The sequence below is a fragment of the Amblyraja radiata genome, chromosome 1 (genome assembly GCF_010909765.2).
Source record: "Amblyraja radiata isolate CabotCenter1 chromosome 1, sAmbRad1.1.pri, whole genome shotgun sequence".
In the NCBI taxonomy this organism is placed as follows: domain Eukaryota; kingdom Metazoa; phylum Chordata; class Chondrichthyes; order Rajiformes; family Rajidae; genus Amblyraja; species Amblyraja radiata.
In genome coordinates this window covers 104,724,755-104,740,713 of record NC_045956.1, presented here as the reverse complement: position 1 = coordinate 104,740,713, position 15,959 = coordinate 104,724,755, and the positions used below count along the sequence as shown (strand labels likewise).

At 43.7% G+C, this 15,959-nt stretch overlaps 1 long non-coding RNA gene across 1 annotated transcript; it reads left to right on the top strand.

Annotated features, from left to right (window-relative positions):
- The first annotated feature begins 532 nt into the window (after positions 1-532).
- On the top strand, positions 533-15,243 carry LOC116974333. Its single transcript, XR_004412343.1, has 3 exons — positions 533-542; positions 622-624; positions 15,205-15,243. It is a non-coding gene; the product is annotated as an uncharacterized LOC116974333 (long non-coding RNA).
- The last annotated feature ends 716 nt before the right edge of the window (positions 15,244-15,959 follow it).

Below are 15,959 nucleotides of genomic sequence, written 5' to 3'. Positions count from 1 at the left end.
AATTGTGCAGGAAGGAACTGCAGATGCTGATTTAGACCAAAGATAGACACAAAACGTTGGAGTAACTCAGCGGGTCGGGCAGCATCTCTGGAGCAAAGGAATAGGTGACATTTTGGGTCAAGACCCTTCTTCAGACAGTGTCAGAGGAAAGGGAAATTAGAGTTATTGATGGTGATGTAGAGAGATATAAAACGAATGAATGAAAGATATGCAAAAAAGATGACCTTACCCCCCCACACCCACCCTCTCCAACATTGGTACTTTGTCCACAGACTCCCTGCACAAATCTCTGATTTTCAGCTGCCATGTATAAGTGAGGTCAGAGAGCTGATGTCCCATTGGTCTTTTAGGTGTATGTTTATGTTTAGATGTACAATGTGGAAACAGGCCCGTCTGAGTCATCACCAATCATCAATGACCCACTCACACTGGCTCTATCTTATTCCCACTTTCTCATCCACTCCCTACACATTAGGAGCAATTTTACAGAGGCCAATTAACCTACTAACACACGTGTCATTGGGATGTGGAAGAAAACCCACGTTATCGCAGGAAGACTGTGCAAACTCCACACTGACAGCACCCAAGGTCAAGATCGACCCGAGTCTCTGGTGCTGTGAGGCAGTGACACTACCAGCTGTGCCATCCATACTTTGGTTTCAGATCACTCGAATTCAGATAGAGTCTCATCAAGAATCTCTAATTGCACATACACATACATTATATATTTATCTTCTTTTCCTTAAGTACGTTCTCATTTACTGCATTGAAAGAGACAAGCAGTTCACACCTATGAAACAAACTGTATCTATACATACTCAGTACTAAAAGAGTTTTCACTTCCAATATTAACACGTTGTGCCTTTAAAATAGTAAAACAATATATATATATATATTTAAAAGAGACAGAAGGTGAAGAGAAGAGGGTACCATCAGGAAGTTTCAGTTCAGCATCTGCAGCCTTGGTACCAGCATGGAAGGCAGGCATTGGCCTCAAAGGATGCAAGGAATTATGTGATAGTCACTTTATTAAAGGAGCCTACAAAAATATAGATTGAAATGCACAAACCTTTCCACACACTGATAATTAACACAAGCTCATTCCACCAATAATCAGGCACACAGTATTCCCTCATGTATTGTGTCCCAATTTAGCAATATTGATTAGTAGCACACGAATGAATGAATCCCTGATCCAATTATTGAAATGATTTGTTTCGATCTTATCAGTTTTCCTAATGAGTAGCACTTTGATGAAGAAATGTTGAAATTTGTGTAAAATACTCGTTCCTTGGAGCATCTTCACTCTGCAGGTGGTAGCAATGGTCAAAAGCTTGACATCTTACGCCAGTATCTAACATTGAAGGATCTGGCCACCTATCATTAGAGTCAATGTCACAGAGTGTAATATATTAGGAAGTCTGCTACATGTTGGATAGGGAGATGCACTGAGTGGCAAACATTTCAAGCAAATGAAGTTCAGTCATTCATTATGTACACAAAGGATGGCGGTAATTGCTGGAGGAGGTAGTTAAGGCAGGTACTATCACCGCACTGAATACACATTTAGACAGGTGTGTGGATGAGATATGTTTAGAGGCATATGAGCCAAACGCAGGCTGGTGGGACTAGTGCAGATGGGACTAGTGCAGCTGGTGGGACTAGTGCAGATGGGGTATGTTGCTCAGTGTGGGTAAGTTGGGCTGAAGGGCCTGTTTTCACACTATATGACTCTATGACCCTATCGCATTTCATTGTATCTAGGTCCATGGACTGCTACTAAATAAAACCTTTGAAAATCTCCAAGTGCGAATTGTATAAAAGACCATTTCAAGGCATGGAATGGCAAAACAAAACTGATTAAATGTCAGCGGTAGAAGCACTACAATCGGATGTGATCAATGCTTTCAGCTCCAGAAATCATTTTTCTTTTAGGCTCACTTTCACCTGTTTCTGTCAGATTCAACCCTGTGCTCAAAGGAGAGCTGCTGGAGAACAGGTAAGAGAGAACATGTTTCATCTCATCATGGCGAACGCTCGCTTTCCCCAGTCCTCTGTGGGAATTCTCCCCTGGAGATTGCCGTGATAAATATTGTAGGAGCAGACCAGGCAAGAAGACAACTCCCTGGATGGGAATCAATGTCATGTTGAAGGTCATACTCATTCTTTGCCTGGATTACATGGCAGCTGCACCCTGCCTCACATTAATCCACAATCATGTGCTCCACTGCCGTGAAGTGAACCATTTTATTTGAAAAAACATTCATCACCAGCTAATGGTAATCAAGGCTGACCTCAAGCCAGTTGACAGGAACTGCACGGTATCAGCAGCCTTTCTACATGAGATGTCGCAGAGAACGCCCGCAATACCAATAGATGGCAGACCACAGAGATGCTGAAAATTGGCACAGTCTAATATTCTGAGTCTTTACAGAATGGAGGAACTCCCAACTCAAAACATAGAACAGTGCATGGAACAGCCAGTGCCTAGAACATCTACAACCCATGATGTGCCAAACATGATGACAAATTAAACAAATTCCTTCTACCCACATGTTTACTTTAGGTTAGAGGTACAGCGGGGAAACATGCATCCAGACCACCGAGTCTGCACCCACCAGTCAGCACCCCCTACACTAGTATTATTCTACACACGAGGGACAATTTACAATTTTACCAATGTCAATTAAGCTACAAACCTATACCTCTTTGGAGTGTGGGAGGAAATCCGAACCCCCGGAGATAACCTACTCAGGTCACGGGGAGAACGTACAAACTCCGTAATAGACAGCACCCCGTAGTTAAGAATCGAACCCGGGTCTCTAGTGCTCTATGGCAGCAACTCTACCACTGTGCAATGTGCCCCCCTAATGTACTCCATATCCCTCCATGTCCTGCATATCTATGTGCTTATTTAAAACCCACTATCATAACTACTTCCATCACCATCCCTGGCAGCACATTCCAGGCACCAATCACCCTGCACATCGCATTTTAACTTTCCCCCACTCACCTTAAATCTATACCCACCTGTATTTGACATTTACAGCCTGGGGAAAAGGTTAGGACTGCCTATCCCATCTGTGCTTCTCATAATCTTATAAACTAACAGATTTTCTCTTAACCGTCTCTCACTCCAGAGAAAACAATCCAAGCCTGTCCAACTTTACCTTATGGGTGATATCCTCTAAACCAAGCAGCATTGTGACAAACCTCTTCTGCACCCTCTCCAAAGCCTTCACATCCTTGCTGTAATGGGGTCACCGGTACTGTACACAATATTCCAAATGCAGGCTAACCAACGTTTTATAAAATTTCAACATGACTTCCTGACTCTTATACTCAACGCCTGGCCAATGAAAGGTAAATGCTTTCCTTATCACTCTATCTGCTTGTGTTACTACTTTCAGAGGGGTGGCAGGTTTCGACGAATGCAATCAACCTGGCGTGCGCAATCAAATAAGATAAAATAGAACAAGTTGTCCTACAACTTTAGGCTGTGCACGCCATACGCAAGAAGAAGACTACTTTCAGAGATCAATGATCACTCTGTACATCAATGCTGTTAAAGGTCCTACCATTAATTGTATATTTTCTCCTTACATTTGAGTTCCCAAATGTAACATCTCAAACTTGCCTGGATTAAACTCCCTCTGCCATTTCTCAGCCCATATCTGTAACTGATATATATCCTGTTCTATCCTTTGACAGCCCACAACTGCACCAATTGTTGTGTTATAAGCAAACTTACTAATCAGCCCATCAAAACGTTGTCCAAGTCATTTATAAATTTCAAAAAGAACAAAAGGTTGTAGCACAGGTCACAGTGGAACACCACTGGTCACACGTGTGTGTGTGAGTGTGTGAGTGTGTGTGTGTGTGTGTGTGTGTGTGTGTGTGTGTGTGTGTGTGTGTGTGTGTGTGTGTGTGTGTGTGTGTGCGTGCGTGCGTGCGTGCGTGCGTGCGTGCGTGCGTGCGTGCGTGTGTGTGTGTGGTGTGTACGTGCGCGCGTGTGTGTGTGGGTTTGTGTATATGTGTGTGTGTGTGGTGTGTGTGTGTGTGCGTGTATGCGTGCGTGTGTGTGTGCGTGTGTGCGTGTGTGTGCGACGTGCGTGTGTGTGTGCGTGTGTGTGTGTGTGTGCAACGTGCGTGTGTGTGTGCGTGTGTGTGTGTGTGTGCGGTCTTTTCAGTGCTGTGATATTGGTTTATTATTGTCAGCTATACTGAAACACAGTGAAAAAAATTGTTTGCATGCCATCCAGTCAAATCGTATTATACACAAGTACAATCAAACCTTACTCAAGCACAGCAGGTGGTGCAAAGAGAAAATACATGAGTGCAGAATATAATGTGACAGCTACCAAAAAAAGTGCACATAATAAAAAAAAAGTGCAAGGGCTGCAATGAGGTAGGTTGGGAGATCGGGACTATAGCTTTAGTTTATGAGAGGACTGTTCAGTAGTCTGATGACAGTGGGGAAGAAGCTGTTCCTTGGTAACTTTCTCTGCCAATTAGTGATCTTATGATTTACTTCTGCCTTTTTCCACTGCATTGGGCTTCTCACTCCTGGAGCAGATCATGGCAGCCATTTCCTACCAAACAAGTGCTACAAGACCCCTCCTGAATCATCAGGCTCCTTGGACAGAAAGGATCTCCCTCATGGACAGACTTCATCAACTAGGAGCATAGAATATAGAACAGTACAGCACAGGAACAGGCCCACAGTGTCAAATTAACTAATCTCCTCCACCTGTGTGTGATCCATATCCCTCCATTCCCACCATATCCTTGTGCCTAAATAAAATCCTCAAACACCACTGTCGCCACCAAAAATCCCTCCACTTGGACGGCATGGCAGCACAGCAGTTGATTTGCTACCTTACTGCGCCAGAGACCTGGGTTCGATCCTGACTATGGGTGCTGTCGGCACGGATTTTGTATGTTCTGCTCATGACTGCGTGGGTTTTCCCTGGGTGCTCCAGTTTCCTCTCACACTCCAAAGACATACAGGTAAGTTAATTGACTTCTGCAAATTGTAAATGGTCGCCTGCGTGCAGGATCGTGCTAGTGTACAGAGATCTCTGGTTGGCGCTGACTCAGTGGACCGAAGGACCTGCTTCTGTAGTGTGTCTCTTAAACACTAGCAGTGTATTCCAGGCACCTGCCACCCTTTGTGTCAAAGAAATGCTCGCACATCTCTTTTAAACTTTGCCCCTCTCATCTTAAAGCTATGCCCTCTAGTCCTTGGCATTTCCACCCTGAGAAAAAGGTTCTGACTGTCTATCATATCTATGCGTCTCATGGATTTATAAATGTATTTCAGGTTTCCCCTCAACCTCTGCAATTCCAAAGAGAACAACCCCAGTTTGTCTAACAGCTCCCATCATCAACTCTGCAGCTCTTTCTTGCCTTCTCGGGGTTGAAACCTGCACAGTAGCTTCAGCAGCTGTGTGCTATTAGATCTAATCATATTGGAAACCGAGCCTGTCTCACTTCAAGGGGCATTTTTTTCTGATCTTATTTCGTAGCTTTTTCCCCATATTATGTTTTCTTTTGGCAGAATTTAGCAGTATTTGTCATGAGACACAATGTGTCTTTATTGGACCGCAACTGGGTGAGATCCAGTTCTATTGTGTCAATTCACTGAAAGAAAACAAGTTATGACTTATCTCTGCCTCACATTGTTACAGAATAATTAAAGTAGTTCACTTCAATCAGCCAAGCTCCATTCACACATTAAATGTGTAACTCTGAGTTATTACAATGCTGAGCTAAATATCATGTAAGTTAGAAAAGGTAATAAGCTAATAAACTCCACAGTTTATTATGTTTTTATGCGAATGAAGATTTGAAACACAACTTTTATTTTTGATTTGCATTATTTTAATAATTATCTCAAATGTTTAAACCTGATATTAATATCAGTTCCTGATGTTTGGTATTTGATCTGCGTAGAGGTCTTAGAAATATCTTAAATTTAATTCAATGACTCAATAGATGTGGATTTTTGATTCCAACCACACCTACATTTCCCAGACATTAAATGTCATTTCTTTCACATGATCAGCATGGGACTATTTTTACGCAACAGAAAAATATTTAACCAAGCACCTTTTAAAGTAAGATTTTACTCCTTATTTCATAATTTTACTTTGAAAGATGAGCAATTGTAGCTAGAAATTAATCTAGATGAAAAAAGCACACATCTCAAGAAACAAGCCAGGCGATATTGATTGAAATTGTCCCATGGGCCTCCTCTGATTAATTGGTCACAGTTCTATAACCACGGTGTCCAAAGGAATGCATCAAAAAGCTTTTAATAACAAGATTCAAAAAACATTGGAAAACATTGATAACTTTTAGACTTTAGAGATACAGCATGTAAACAGGCCCTTTGGCCCATCGAGTCCGTACCGACCAGCGATCACCCGTACACTAACATTGTCCTATATACTAGGGAATAATTTTACCAATGCCTGTAAATCTTTGGAGTATGGGAGGAAACCGAAGGGCTCAGAGAAAACCCACGCTATCACAGGGAGAACATATAAACTTTGAACACCAATAGTTAGGATCAAACTTGGGTCTTTGGCACTTGTAAAGGCCCTGTCCCACTTTCCCAAGTTACTCACGAACTCTCCCGAGTTTTCCCCTTGATTCGAACTTGGATAATTACGGTAATAGCCATTCGTAGGCACTCGGGGCTATTTTTATTACTCATGAACATTTTTCAACATGTTGAAAAAACGTCCCGACTTAATTGATGCCCCGAGTACCTACAGCTGGCATTACGAGCCGCTATAAAATATCTACGGACTCCTACGGCCTCCTACGGACTCGCTATGGACATTCCCCAACATTCCCCGAGTTCGAATTAAGGGGAAAACTCGGGAGAGTTCGTGAGTAACTCGGGAAAGTGAGACAGGACCTTAAGGCATAAAGGCATAATATTCACCGAGACTCAAGGGTTAGAAAACCAAAACAATAACAGGCATAATGAAAAAGAACTAGTACATAAGTTTCAAGGAAATGACGTATTGTAGAATCTGTGGAATTCTCTGCCACAGAAGGTAGTTGAGGCCAGTTCATTGGGTATATTTAAGCGGGAGTTAGATGAGGACCTTGTAGCTAAAGGGGTCAGGGGGTGTGGAGAAAAGGCAGGTACAGGATACTGAGTTGGATGATCAGCCACGATCATATTGAATGGCGGTGCAGGCTCAAAGGGCCGAATGGCCTACTCCTGCACCTATTTTCTATGTTTCTATGTAGCTGTCTGAGGCGTAACATCTTAATACATTGAACACTATAGCACAGGAACAGGCCATTATTTATACAATGATAAAATAAAAGGCAGCCACTAAGAACAAGGAATCTTACAGCCTTTGCATCCCCAAGGAACCAAGATAATAGTGATAAAGACTTCACCAAATGTTTTCAGTGCATCTGGAGAGCTTTTGGCCAATCAACTCAGACTGAGTGACATCCTATGAAGTAACAGGATCTCTGACCTAGACTGGGATTGACGATGGGGTGATGAATAATGTCATAGGTTATAAGGAATAGGAGTAGAATTAGGCCATTTGGTCCATCAAGTCTACTGGTCTTCTGATCAATTGACAAAATGAGCAAAACTGAAGAAATGTGCACTTTTCCTGCACCACACAGCATTCACAGTTGGAAATATTTCACTATTCCATCATTGCTGGGTCAAAATCCTGAAAGTTTAGAAGGATATTGCCAAATGCATGCACGTGGGTGTAGTGTAGATGGGATATCTTGGTCAGCGTGGGCAAGTTGGGCAAAAAGGCCTGTTCCCATTCTTTATGGCTATGATTCTATGACAAAGTGCTTAATCCACAGTGGTGCAAATGGCCGAGCTGCTGCCTCGCAGCACCAGAGACCTTGATTCAATGTCTGTCTGTCTGTGTGGAGTTTGCGTGTTCTCCCTTTGACAAAATGTGTTTCACCCAGGTGCTCCGGTTTCCTCCCACATAGGACAGACGTGCAGCTTTGGAGGTTTATTGGCCTCTTTAAATTGCCTCTAGAGTGTGGGGAGTGGGAGTGAAAGTGGGATAAGGTAGAACCAGTGTGAACGTGTGGTCAATGGTTGGTATGGACTCAGTTGGCCAAAGGAACTGTTTCCAAGGTGTAAGCTTCAATCAAAAAACAAACCAACAGCACAGATGGAACACAAGTGCTACAGCATTATAAAGCAGTTCACCATAGCCACTTAAAGATAATGAAGGGTGATCATTAAACGCTGGCCATGTCAGCAACACACGCCTGACAAGTGATTAAAATAAATCAATACCAGGAATGTAACCACTCTTATCCTGTAAGAACTTAATAGAATTGCTTAAAATTAAAAACAAAACTCCTGGGTTAAACCTGCCACAAGTATGCATATTTTGACAGCAGGTAAAGTTTTCAATTAGCAAAACACAATGTGCAGTGTAATGTATTCATGCATTTTTATGTATATGCTAATGAGTCGGTGTTGTATATAAGTAGGGAATGTTGGGTAATAAATCTCTCTTGTGATCCAGCCAGCCTGCGTGTAAGTTGTTATTCATTCTGCTGTCCGGAATATAACAAAATTGGAGACGAGGATGGGATAGAGTTGGGCAGAAATTGCTTTCATCTTCAGTAGGTATGCAGCAAAAGCTGTCATTCTATATAGATTGTAATTAACTCATTTAACATGGATCCTTTACCCTTATGATCCCAGCATGGAAGATTTCCAACATTCGCTAAATGGTGCTTCTAGTTTATTTTAATGGTTCAAAAAAATCAGTTGATTCTTAAGAAAATCACTAGAAACCCTTGGAATTAGTCACCAGAACATTTTCAATAATTATAACAGAAGCAAGGATGAAATTGCATGTTGTGTTTGACATTGATGTTAATTTAGAAAAATACTCCCTTGAGCGCGTTGTTGAACAGAGGGACCGATGAGTCAAGTACATTTCCCTGAATATTATGACACATGTCACGGGGTGACGACTGTATGGTCGTGAGTAGTCACCCAAAGAGTCATACCTTTTACTGGTCGCCGCTGGATTGTCTACATGTCAAAGATTAAAATCGCGTGTGGGACAAGCCCTTTAACGGTGCGCACTGTGAAATAGTGAACCCAAACTGTCTCATAGATTCACAGTACCTACAGCACTTTTATATTCTCACCACACAAATGTTTCTTGTGGATTCATCATTGATCAATGTCTCTGTGACCTTTCATCTTTGTCTTCCCCCAGAGCTATTAACATTATGATCCTTAGGGATCATAAGGGATTGTAATTCATAAGGGATTGGACAGTCTAGATTCAGGAATTGTTACTTAGTATTTGTATATTTCTCTTCCCATTTGTATAACGAATAGATACCATAAATGTCAGTACTCCCTTATTAGTTTTACTACCCCAGTTGTTTACAACCCCAAATATTTATTTTAACCGAACTAGCTGTGCCATACAACCTAATCAGCATGAGAAATGTATTAATTGCCTCACTAACATCCTTAGGTTCCCTATGTTGGCCATTTTCCTACCGTGTTTCCCCAGTATGCAATCTCTAGTGTTAAACACGTTACAAACTATTAATCTTCCTTATATATGTTCAAACTTTCCATCATCAATTCCCTACTGCATGTATGGTTAGGATTTGTGGACTCCTCGCCCTTCTAATTTTAAATCTTTGTTTAAGTACTATTTATAGTGTACATGCCACTGAGTCAGAAGCAATGACATATTTTCAGTGTGGTATTTCACTGCTTGCTTTAGAAAACTTTCTTAGATCACCAGGGACCTTCTCCCCTGTGTCCTGGACAATATGTATGTCATAATCAACTATATTAACACCAGAGTACAGCAATCCTGTTATAACAACAGGGTGGCAGAGTGTTGCAGCAGTAGAGTTACTGCCTTACAACACCAGAGACCCGGGTTCCATCCTGACTACGGGTGCTGACTCTATGGAGATTGTACATTCTCCCTGTGACCATATTGGTTTTCTCTGGATTCTCAAGTCTCTTCACACATTCCAAAGATGTGCAAGTTTGTCAGTTAAATTATGTTTATAAATTGTCACCAGTGTGGAGGATATAATTTGAATACAGATGATCGCTGGTTGGTGCGGACTTGTAGGCCAAAGGGCCTGTTTCCAAGCTGCATCTCTAAACTTAACTAGACCATCTCATCAATATTATAGTGCTGTATCTGAACTACATACTGCAGCTCAGTGGTGCAGAGGTAGAGTCGCTGCTTTACAGCACCAGAGACCCAAGTTTGATCTTGCTGTTGAGGGAGTGCAGCGTAGGTTAGTTCCGGGAATGGCAGGACTGACATATGAAATAATGGGTTGACTGGGCTTGTATTCACTGGAATTTAGAAGGATGAGAGGGTATCTTATAGAAACATTTAAAATTCATAAGGAATTGGACAGTCTAGATTCAGGAATTTCCCCCCCCCCCATGTTGGGTGAGTCCAGAACCAGGGGTCACAGTTTAAGAATAAAGAATAGGTCATTTAGGACTGAGATGAAGGAAAATGTTTTCTTCCAGAGAGTTGTAAATCTGTCGAATTCTCTGCCACAGAAGGCAGTGGAGGGCAATTCACTGGATACTTTCAAGAGAGAGTTAGATTTAGCTCTTTGGGCTAAAGGAATCAAGGGGTATGGCGAAAAAGCAGGAACGGGGTACTGATTTTAGATGATCAGCCATGATCATATTGAATGGCGGTGCTGGCTCGGAGGGCTGACCTATTTTCTGTGTTTCTATGATCCTGACTACGGGTGCTGTCTGTACAATTTACTTCTTCCCATGATCGTGTTTTTCACGGGTGCTCTGGTTTCCTCGCACATTCCAAAGACGTACAGGTTTGTAGGTTAATTGGTCTTTGTAAATTGTAAATTATCCCTAGTGTGTAGGACAGTCCATGTGTACAGGGATCGCTAGTCGGTATGGACCCGGTGGGCCGAACGGCCTGTTTCCACGCTGTTTCTCTAAACTAAAAATCTAAACTAAAGTTAGGCCATCTTTGTCCTTTATGTAAGCCAAGATTATGATATGATTATGATAAACATGGCACAAATTGGTCATTAATCAAACATCCATCATTTGGAAAGGTTGCTTTTGATGTTCAACTTTTGCTCAGGAGGTAAATCAGTCTACATCTTCTTCTTGCGTAAGGCGTGCACAGCCTAAAGTTGTGTCAACTTGTTCTATTTGTCCCTTACGCCGCATCTGCTCCCAGGATGAGGCGTTCCACACCAAGGCATCTGAAATGTCCTCATTCTTCAGGGAACGGGGGTTCCCCTCCTCCACCATAGATGAGGCTCACACCAGGGTCTCTTCCATACCCCACAACACTGCTCTCTCTCCCCATCCCCCCCACTCACAACAAGGGCAGAGTCCACCTAGTTCTCACCTTTCACCCCACCAGCCGTCACATACAACAAGTAATCCTCCGTCAGTTTCACCACCTCCAATGTGACCCCACCACTCGCCACATCTTCCCATCTCCCCCCATGTCTCCCCCCATGTCTGCCTTCCGCAAAGACCGCTCCCTCCGTAACTCCCTTATCAATTCTTCCCTTCCCTCCCGTACCACCCCCTCCCCGGACACTTTCCGTTGCAACCGCAAGAGATGCAACACTTTACCTCCCCCCTCAACTCCATTCAAGGACCCAAGCAGTCGTTCCAGGTGCGACAGAGGTTCACCTGCACCTCTTCCAATCTCATCTATTGCATCCGCTGCTCTAGATGTCAGCTGATCTACATCGGTGAGACCAAGCGGAGGCTGGGCGATCGCTTCGCCGAACACCTCCGCTCGGTCCGCAATAACCAACCTGACCTCCCGGTGGCTCAGCACTTCAACTCCCCCTCCCATTCCCCATCCGACCTCTCTGTCCTGGGTCTCCTCCATGGCCAGAGCGAGCAACACCGGAAATTGGAGGAACAGTACCTCATTTTCCGCTTGGGGAGTCTGCATCCTGCGGGCATGAACATTGAATTCTCCCAATTTTGTTAGCCCTCGCTGTCTCCCCCACTTCCTCAGCCCTCGGGCTGTCTCCTCCCATCCCTCAGCCCTCGGGCTCCTCCTCCTTTTTCCTTTCTTCTCCCCGCCACCCCCCATCAGTCTGAAGAAGGGTTTTGGCCCGAAACTTTGCCTATTTCCTTCGCTCCATAGATGCTGCTGCACCCGGTGAGTTTCTCCAGCATTTTTGTGTACCTTCGATTTTCCAGCATCTGCAGTTCCTTCTGAAACACTTGTTCTATTTGATCTTTTGTTTGTGCACGTCTGGTTGATTGCATTAGTCAAAAAAGGTGGTCCATGTGAAGGTTGCATTCTCCCACCCAGTAAATCAGTGAAGCTTAGCAAATTTTTTAGCAGTGCTTAGACTTAGCTTGACTGGAGACTGTGGACATGGTCCTGAACCTTTGTGATGACAGTTTTCATTTATTTCCTTCGTTGGTTTACTTCAGGTGGCTGCGCCACCATCTTATATGGCCTCCAACTTGCAACAGCCATTAATTAAAACTGCAACACTGTACTGATGTATGCATATTCAAAGAAGAACAGAAGGATTACCAATTAAATGTCAGCGCTTGATTTTACCTTTTGAGTGAAGAAGTACATAGTGCACAAACAAATTCAACCATTGAGAGCTCCTTTAAAACATTAAAATAAATTAATCTGAGAGCATGCGTCACTGGGTTATGCAAACTTTACTGCAGGAAGAAAAGTTTTTAATTTTCTTCACCAATGCAATGTGCTATAATAATCTCATAACTGTGCATTGCCTATCACACCATTGTGCTGTCATAAGCAAAGGTAAATTGAAGTATCAAAATAAAAATTACAGTCAACATATTTTCGCTTGACAGGTTTAATCATATATTTTTGCTGACTGCTCCCTTTTAAGAGTTATTTTCCAGATTAAATGCTAATTGTTTCTTTACTACTAAAAGCTGGTATGGTTCTTGGTTTAATCACAATTTATTACAAGAGATGATAAAAGCTAATCAAATTTCAGCCAATCCGTGGAAAAGATTTTTATTAGGTTAAAGAAAGGCAAACAGTCATCTCTTTGTTCTCACCATATTGCAGGTTTTCATAAAAACAGTTGTAGTTATAGTAAATGTGATATTCAACTTGGAGACTTGGTTAGTAGTGGAATCCAAAGGTGAGATTTGCTCACTCCTTGGAAAGCTAATGCTGACAAGTTGTGTTTTTGTGCTTGTGATTTTTTTCAAGGATGGTGAGAAGCATAGAATTAGTCGTGTGTAGAAACAAGGAAGTGCAAATGCTAGTTTACAAAAAAAGACACAAAGTGCAGGAGTATCTCAGTGAGTCAAGGAGGAGGTGTAGTGCAGATCATTGTGGGAGTCAATGGCTCTATAGTAGATGTCAGACGAGTCTGTCTCCTGTGACGGGGAAAGAGAAATCAAGAAAGTGTTTCCTCATCTCCTTTCTAATTGGCCTGTCCCACTTAGGCAACTTTATAGGCAACTGCAGGAGACTATGCAGTCACCACATGGTCACCACATGGTTCACGGGTGTTTGCCGGGGAGTGGCCTTCATGGTCGTGAGGAGTTCCCGCATTCTGGGAACTGGTCGCGGCCTCAGTATGGTTACCGTGAATTTTTCAACATGTTGAAAAAATTGGCGACAACTAGAATGAAGCCGCCATGGAGCGTAGCGAGAATTCTCGAGCCGTAGGTGGGTCGCCGGGAGGTCCTAATGGGTTTCCACGAGGTCTAAGGTTCTCGGAGGTTCTCGTAGGTTGCAGCCGGTGCTGACCGGTGAATTTCATTGACTCATGGGGGAAAAAAAAGGTAAGTAGTAGTTTTCAGAACCAAGGATAACCGACCGGTAATGTTGAATGTCTGCCGAGCTTCACAGCCGTGTATTTCTGGCTCCTTAAAAGTTGTCTCCACTCCTTCTTCCCCCCCCCCCCCCTCCTCTTCTCCCCTCTTTTAAAGGACTTACTGTGCTTTAGTCGTCTTTTTACAGCGCCAACCTTCCTGTTCATCACGGTGTGTGTCTGTTTCACCTTGGCTTTGCACTGTGTGAATTTTTTAGACAGCGCTCCCGCCACTTGCCCTGTCCCCCACCTGCATAACGGGCTGGTGAAGGAAGAGATGTATATGTGTGTGTTTCACTCTGACAGTCGCCGTTACAGTTGCCGGTTTTTCAGGCGACTGCCGGGAACTTGACAGTCACCTGCAGTCCACTGAAAAATCGCCTAAGTGGGACAGGCACTTAAGCCATTTAGAATGGAGATGAGGAAGCACCTTTTCACACGGAGAGTTGTGAATCTGTGGAATTCTCTGCCTCAGAGGACGGTTCTCTGGATACTTTCAAGAGAGAGCTAGTAGTAGTAGGCCCCTCTCGGTCATGACTGACCATGGGTGATGCATCCTGGTCAGATGCAAGCCTGGGCAATGTCATATGGAGGACAGGCTGTTGCCCATGCAGCACGTCCCCCCTCTCCACGTCACTGATCGATTCAAAGGAACAGCAGGGCCATTACAGTTTGGCACCAGTGCCATCCCGGGAGCTGCCAGAGCGAGGTTGTAGACAACGACGAACTGCCTTAGGGGCTCCAACTCCGGATTTTCTTGAGGTTTACTCCTGGAGCCTTTTCCATGACTGGATATGGCCACAAGGCAGTGGAGGCTTTAAATCAGAGTTTTCCCTCTCCTAGATGGACTGCCTTCCCAGGCTGATGAGCCCCATCTGCCCGAGACTCATGGGGGCGGGAGCGTCTACCTTCCCATGCAGGTCTATAGCACCTGTCCACTGCCCTAAGAGCTAGATAGGGCTCTTAAAGATAGCGGAGTCAGGGGATAAGGGGTGAAGGCAGGAACGGGGTACTGATTGGGGATGATCAGCCATGATCACATTGAATGGCGGTGCTGGCTCGAAGGGTCGAATGGCCTACTCCTGCATCTATTGTCTATTGTCTATTGGGAGAGAAATGTTACAGATAGTCCAAGTGAACTTGAGGGCATGGTAGAAGTCAGTGGTAAATTGAATGAAATCAACAAGTTCTGCACTGGTGCAGGAAGCAGCCCCAATACAATCATCAATGTAGCAGAGAAGGAGTTGAGTGACGGGTGCCAGTGTATATTTGAAACAAGGACTGTTCGATATAACCAACAAAAACCTTTAACTTAAAGAAGCGAGTGGAGTCAAAAGAGAGGTTGCTGAGGATGAGCACAAGTTCCGCCAGGCGGAGGAGACTGTTAGTGGAGGGAAGGTACACAAAAATGCTGGAGAAACTCAGCGGGTGCAGCAGCATCTATGGAGCGAAGGAAATAGGTGACGTTTCTGGCCGAAACCCTTTACTGGAGGGAAATTGATTGGGTCTCTGTTGAAGGAAGAACGAGAGGGCCTGGAGACTTTCCCCTGGCAGGGGAAAGAGATGAAAAGGGACAGAACACCCATGGTAAATATAAGGCAATGGTGGCCTAGAAATTGCAAGTTTTTGAAGAATTGATGTGTGTGTGAGGTGTCGGAAGGGACTAGACAAGTGTGATAGGATGAAATGAACGTATTTGGAGATGAGTTCTGGAACAGGAGGAGGCAGAAACAATGGGTCTGCCAGGACAGTTATGCTTGTGGATTTTGGGTGGAGATAGAAGTGGGCAGTCCAGGGCAGGGGAATGATTAGTTTGGAGGCTGTTGAGTGGGTATTGCCAGAAATGATAAGATCAGCAACAGTGTGGGAGATGATGGCCTGGCGTTTGTCCATGGGGCGATGGTCAAACGATGGGTATGAGGAGGTTTCCAAGAACTGGCGCCTGACCTAGTTATGTGGGATGTGTGGCCAAAGTCTGAGCAAAATTAGACCCAGGCCAGTGAATAACTAAATCAGAAAATATTCTCACTCAAAGGACTGTAGAATTCTCTCCTCTAAATGTATTGCGATGCTGAATCATAGGAAATTCTCAACAG